Source organism: Trichechus manatus, unplaced genomic scaffold (genome assembly GCF_000243295.1).
Source record: "Trichechus manatus latirostris isolate Lorelei unplaced genomic scaffold, TriManLat1.0 scaffold00015, whole genome shotgun sequence".
Lineage (NCBI taxonomy): Eukaryota > Metazoa > Chordata > Mammalia > Sirenia > Trichechidae > Trichechus > Trichechus manatus.
Window position 1 is genome coordinate 1,437,696 of NW_004443951.1, and position 6,384 is coordinate 1,444,079.

At 39.5% G+C, this 6,384-nt stretch overlaps 1 protein-coding gene across 1 annotated transcript in view; it reads left to right on the forward strand.

Moving 5' to 3' along the window:
• LOC101353792 (protein YIPF1) overlaps positions 1–6,384 on the forward strand; it is a 140,599-nt gene that overhangs the window by 56,282 nt on the left and 77,933 nt on the right. The window lies entirely within an intron of this gene.

The window sequence follows — 6,384 nt, forward strand, 5'->3', positions numbered from 1 at the left end:
TTTTTTTTTTTTTTTTGTACTTTAGATGAAGGTTTACAGAACAAACTAGCTTCTCATTAAACAGTTAGTACATTTTTATGACATTGGTTAACAACCCCATGACATGTCAGTACTCTCCCTTCTCCACCTTGGGTTCCCTATTACCAGTTTTCCTGTCCCCTCCTGCTTTCTAGTCCTTTCCTCTGGGCTAACATGCCCCTTTAGTCTCGTTTGTCCTATGGGTCTGTCTAATCTTTGGCTAAAAGGTGAACCTCCATGACTTCATTACTGAACTAGAATGGTGTCTGTGGGCCATACTCTCAGGGTTTCTCTAGTCTCTGTCAGGCCAGTAAGTCTGGTCTTTTTTTGAGTTAGAGTTCTCAAAAATTTGGTTTCTATGTTTTTCTCCAGCTCTGTCTGGGACTCTCTATTGTGATCCTTGTCAGAGCAGTCAGTGGTCATAGCCAGGTACCATCTAGTTGTACTGGACTCGGTCTTGTGGAGGCCATGGTTGTTATGGTCTGCCAACTGATTTTTGTATGTTTATCTTGTATCCTGATACTTTGCTGAAATCTTCTATTAGTTCCAGTAGTTTTCTTGTGGATTCTTTGGAATTTTCTGTGTGTAAGATCATATCATCTGCAAAATAGGGTTACTTTTACTTCTTCCTTATCAATTTGGATGCCTTTTATTTCTTTTTCTAGCCTAATTGCTCTGGCTAGGACCTCCAGCACAATGTTGAATAAGAGTGGTGATAAAGGGCATCCTTGTCTGCTTCCTGTACTCAAGAGGAATGCTTTCAGACTCTCTCCATGTAGGATGATGTTGGATGTTGGCTTTGTATAAATGGCCTTTATTATGTTGAGGAATTTCCCTTCTATTCCTATTTTGCCAAGAGTTTTTATTCATGAATCGGTGTTGGACTTTGTCAAATGCCTTTTTTACATCAATTGATAAGATCATGTTGTTCTTTTGTTTTATTTTTGTGATGGATTACATTGATTGTTTTTCTAATGTTGAACCATCCCTGCATACCTAGTATGAATCCGACTTGGTCATGGTGATTTATTTTTTTGATATGTTGTTGAATTCTATTGGCTAGAATTTTGTTGAGGATTTTTGTGTCTATGTTCATGAGGTATATTGGTATTTAATTTTCTTTTTTGTGGTGTCTTTACCTGGTTTTGGTGTCAGGGTTATGCTGGCTTCATAGAATGAGTTTAGGAGTATTCCATCCTTTTCTATGTCCTGGAATACCTTTAGTAGAAGTGGTGTTATCTCTTCTCTGAAAGTTTGGTAGAATTATCCAGTGAGGCCATCAGGGCCAGGGCTTTTTTTGTTGGGAGTTTTTAAATTATCTTTTAAATCTCTTCTTTTGTTATAGGTTTATTTAGTTGTTTTACCTCTGTTTGTGTTAGTTTAGGTAGGTAGTGTGTTTCTATAAATTAGTCCATTTCCTCTAGGTTTTCAAATTTTTTGGAGTACAATTTTTCATAGTATTCTGGTATGATTCTTTTAATTTCAATCGGCTCTGTTGTGCTATCGCCCATCTCATTTCTTATTCAGGTTATTTGCATCCTCTCCTGTTTTTCTTTAGTCAGTTTAGCCAGTGGTTTATCAATTCTGTTGATCTTTTCAAAGAACCAGCTTTTGGTCTTCTTAACTCTTTCAATTGTTTTTCTATTTTCTATTTCATTTAATTCTGCTGTAATTTTTATTGTTTCTTTTCTTCTGGTGCTCGAGGACTTCCTTCACTGCTCTCTTTCTATTTGTTTGAGTTGTAGGGTTAGTGTTTTGACTTTGGCCCTTTCTTCTTTTTGGATGTGTGCATTTGTTGCTATAAATTGACCTCTGAGCACTGCTTTTGCTGTGTCACAAAGGTTTTGGTAGAATGTGTTTTCATTCTCATTTGATTCTGTGAATTTCTTTATTCTGTCCTTAATTTCTTCTATAACCCAGTAGTTTTTAAGCAAGCTGTTGTTCATTTTCCACGTGTTTGAGGTTTTTTCCTTGCTTTTTCTATTATTGATTTCTACTTTTATGGCTTTATATTCAGAAAAAATGCTTTGTAATATTTCAGTGCTTTTGATTCTGTTAAGGCTTGCTTTGTGGCCTAATATGTGGTCTATTCTGGAGAATGTTCCATGTGCATTGGAAAAGAAAGTATACTTGGCTCCTGTTGGGTGGAGTGTTCTGTATATGTCTGTGAGGTCAGGTTGGTTGATTGTGGCATTTAGCTCTTCTGTGTCTTTATTGAGCTTCTTTCTGGATGTTCTGTCCTTCATCTAAATGTTTATTATGGTTACGTCCTCCTGGTGTATTGACCCTTTAATCATTGTAGAGTGTCCTTCTGTATCCTTTGTGGTGGATTTTGCTTTAAAGTTTATTTTGTCAGAGGTTCATATTGCTACTCCTGCTCTTTTTTGAGTGTTGTCTGCTTGATGTATTTTTTTCCATCCTTTGAGTTTTAGTTTATTTGTGTCTTTAAGTCTAAAACGTGTCTCTTGTAGGCAGCATATAGATGGATCATGTTTTTTTATCCATTCTGCCACTGTCTGTCTCTTTATGGGTACATTGAGTCCATTTACATTCAGTGTAATTATTGATAGATATGAGTTTAGTGCTGTCATTTTGATATATTTTTGTTGTTGTTGACAGTTTCTTTGTTCCGGTTAATTTTCTGTGCTGAGTCATTTTTCTTTATATATTTTCTTTTCATCCTTTTTCATTGTTGTTGATTTTGTATTTGCTGAGTCTTTATGTTTTTCTTGTTTTTTATTTTGATGTGTGGGATTGCTAGTTTCCTTTGTCGTTACCTTAATATTTACATCTGTTTTTCTACATTTATAGCAGTCTTTTATTTCTTTATATCCCCTTGACTTCCTCTCCATATGAAAGATCTATGACTACATTATTTAGTCCCTCTTTTTTGTTTTAATGTTGTCATCTTTTACATACTGATGTGGCTGTTTTCCTATTTTCAGTATTTTAGCTTGGATTTATTTTTGTGACTTCCCTGTCTGGGTTGATATCTGGTTGCTCTGTCCTGTGTTCTAGTCTTGGGTTGTTATCTGATGTTATTGATTTTCTAATGGGAGAACTCCGTTTAGTATTTCTTGTAATTTTGGTTTGGTTTTTACAAATTCCCTAAACTGTTTATCTGGAAATACTCTAATTTTGCTATCATATTTGAGAGACAGTTTTGGTGGGTATATAATTCTTGGCTGGCAATTTTTTTACTTCAAGGCTTTATGTATGTCATCCCATTGCCTTCTCGCCTGCGTGGTTTCTGCTGAGTAATCCAAGCTTAGTCTTATTAACTCTCCTTTGTAGATGACTTTTCCTTTTTCCCTAGCTGCTCTTAAAATTCTCTCTTTATCTTTGGTTTTGGCAAGTTTGGTTATAATATGTCTTGGTGACATTGTTTAGGGATTTATCTTGTGTGGGGTTCAATTAGCTTCTTGGATAGGTATCTTCTTATCTTTCATGATATCAAGGAAGTTTTCTGGTAACATATCTTCAACAATTCTCTCTGTATTTTCTGTTATCCACCCCGTTCTGGTACTCCAATCATTCATAGATTATTCCTCTTGATAGAGTCCCACATAATTCTTAGGGTTTCTTCATTTTTTTAAATTCTTTTATCAGATTTTTCCTCAAATAAGTTGGTGTCAAGTGCTTTATCTTCAGTCTCACCAATTGACTTCCCCTGCCTCAATTCTGCTCCTATGACTTTCTACTGAGTTGTCTAATTCTGAAATTTTTTTGTTAATCTTCTTGATTTCTGATTGCTGTCTCTCTGTAGGTTGTTGAAGCCTGTTCAATTTGTCCTTACGGTCTTGTATAACCTTCCTAAGTTCCTCTGTTGCTTTGTCTGTATGTTCCTTGGATTGTTCTGCATTTTGCATGATCTCCTTCCTGATCTCTTGAAGAGCTCTGTGTATTAATCTTTTGAATTCTACCTCCGATAATTCCAAGAAGTTCTTTTCTTCCAGAAGATTTCTTGATTCTTTGTTTTGGGCCCTTGCTGAAGCCATCATGGTCTGCCTGTTTATGTGATTTGATATTGACTGTTGTCTCCGAGACAATAAGTTATTATATTTATTTATTTTATATTTACTTACTGTGTCCTAGCTTCTTGTTTTGTTTTGTTTTGATATGCCGAAATAGGCTGCTTGTGTGTGATACTTTGATTATTGGCATTTTTGAAGCTCTCACATCCTGTCACCAGGTGGTTAGAGCTGTTACTAGGTAAGTGAGCCCAGGAGTCTGTTTACTTTTGTTGTATGGATTCAGCTCAGGTGTCCATCTAGTCAGTCACCAATGTGTTGTGCTGGCTTCCACCTACAGTCCTAGACAGGCAAGGGTGATTGGAGTAGGCACAGGTATCTGGCTGCAGTAGAGGGTCATGCACTGAGCAAGGCAGGAGGCTGACGGCTGTTCCTGAGTGTCTGGGAGGAAAGTGCGTACCTGTTCCCTAGAGCACGTTAGTGGGTGAGTTTTGCAGCTGAACTATGGACACCCAATGCTGTTAACTGTAAGGACTGGGAGGCACCACTTATTCTTGGACCCCTGTTGCAGGTGGCTAGGTGCCATGGGTGGAGCCACCAGTCCTCAGGACCCTGATGTGGATGGGTGAGGACCCTGCTAAATGGGTAGAGCGGTGTCAAATGTCACGAATCTGCCACTCCCCCTCATAGGTGATATAGTTGAAAATAGGCTTCAGATATATACCCTGTTGTACTGTGCTAATGAGGGCTTACACTGTTGAAATGGGCCCACACAGGTCTATGCATGGGTGAAAGGCATTCAAAGTCCATGAACCCCTTATGCCTGTGCCTAGGCAAAGTGGCTGTGCCTTCCCTGAGTTCCCGGCTTAGGGGAGCTGACAGATTATTTTTTCCTGTTGTTGATTTGCTCTCTCTCCAAAGCCAGGAGAATGGCTCAGGGTGTGCGACAGGTCCTACTTCTGATGCAGGAGGCGCAGCAATCACTGAAGCCCAACTGGGACCTGGTACAGAGTGGGGAGGGTGCAGGTAAATGGGAGAGAGGTTCTTCCCAAAGAGGTTGTTTAGAAAATTTTATTTTATAGTGCTTTAGGTAAAAGTTTACATCTCAAGTTATTTTCTTATACAAAAATATATACACACATTGTTATGTGACCCTAGTTGCTCTCCCTATAATGTGACCACACATTCCTCTTTTCCACCCCTGATTTCCCATCTCCATTCAACCTGCTCCTATCCCTTTCTGTCTTCTCATATTGCCTCTGGACAAGAGCTGCCCCTTTAGTCTCATGTATCTGCTCGAACTAAGAAGCACACTCTTAACGAGTATCGTTTTGTGTTATAGTCCAGTCTATTCTTTGTCTAAAGAGTTGGCTTTGGGAATGGTTTTAGTTCTGGGTTAACAGAGAGTTTGGGGGCCATGTCTTTTGGGTTTCCTCTAGTCTCAGTCAGACCATTAAGTCTGGTCTTTTTACTAGAATTTGAGTTCTACACCCTCCTTTTCTCCTGCATGGTCAGGGACTCTCTGTTGTGTTCTCTGTCAGGGCGGTCATTGGTGGTAGCCAGGCACCATCTAGTTCTTCTTGTCTCAGACTGATGGAGTCTCTGGTTTTTGTGACCCCTTTTGTCTCTTTGGCTAATATTTTCCTTGTATTTTAGGTGTTCTTCATTCTTCTTTGCTTCAGCTGGGTTGAGACCAATTGATGCATCTTAGGTGTCCACTCACTAGCTTTTAAGACCCCAGACACTGCTCACCAAAGTGAGATGCAGAACATTTTCTTAATAAACTTTGCTATGCCAGTTGACCTAGATGTCCCCTGAAACCCTGATCCCCAGACCCCTGCACCTGCTACACTGTCCCTCAAAGTGTTTGGTGGTATTCAGGAAACTTCTTATCTTTTGGCTTAGTCCAGTGGTGCTGACTTCCCAAAGAGGGTGTTTTTTTGATCCGTGCAGTAGGTTAGATGCATGTACTTACCTTTTGCTGATTAAGCCCTACTTGTCACTGGTTCTAGAGGCTCGAGCAGACTCTCTCCCACTTGGTCTCTTCCACTGTGGAAAACATGTCCCGAGCGCCACTGCTTGCCTCACCATGCACGCCAGCCAGGTCAGGTCTGGCAACTCTTCATTGCTTCTGAACCGTCTGTCCCTCCCCCTGCTGCTCAGTCTGATTCCTCAACTTTGCCTTTGATATTCAGGACTCCTAGATTGTTATATATAATCGATTTACTTGTTCTTTCGGGTCTTTGTTGTAAGGGACACCACAGACGGGGTCTGACTACTCCGCCATCTTGGCCCCGCCTCTCAGAGAATATGTTCTTTATGTTGGAAAATTGTCCCCCAAGTCCATTCTTTTCTATGTAGCATGTTGCAGTGGTAGTTTGATTCCAGTGTGGAA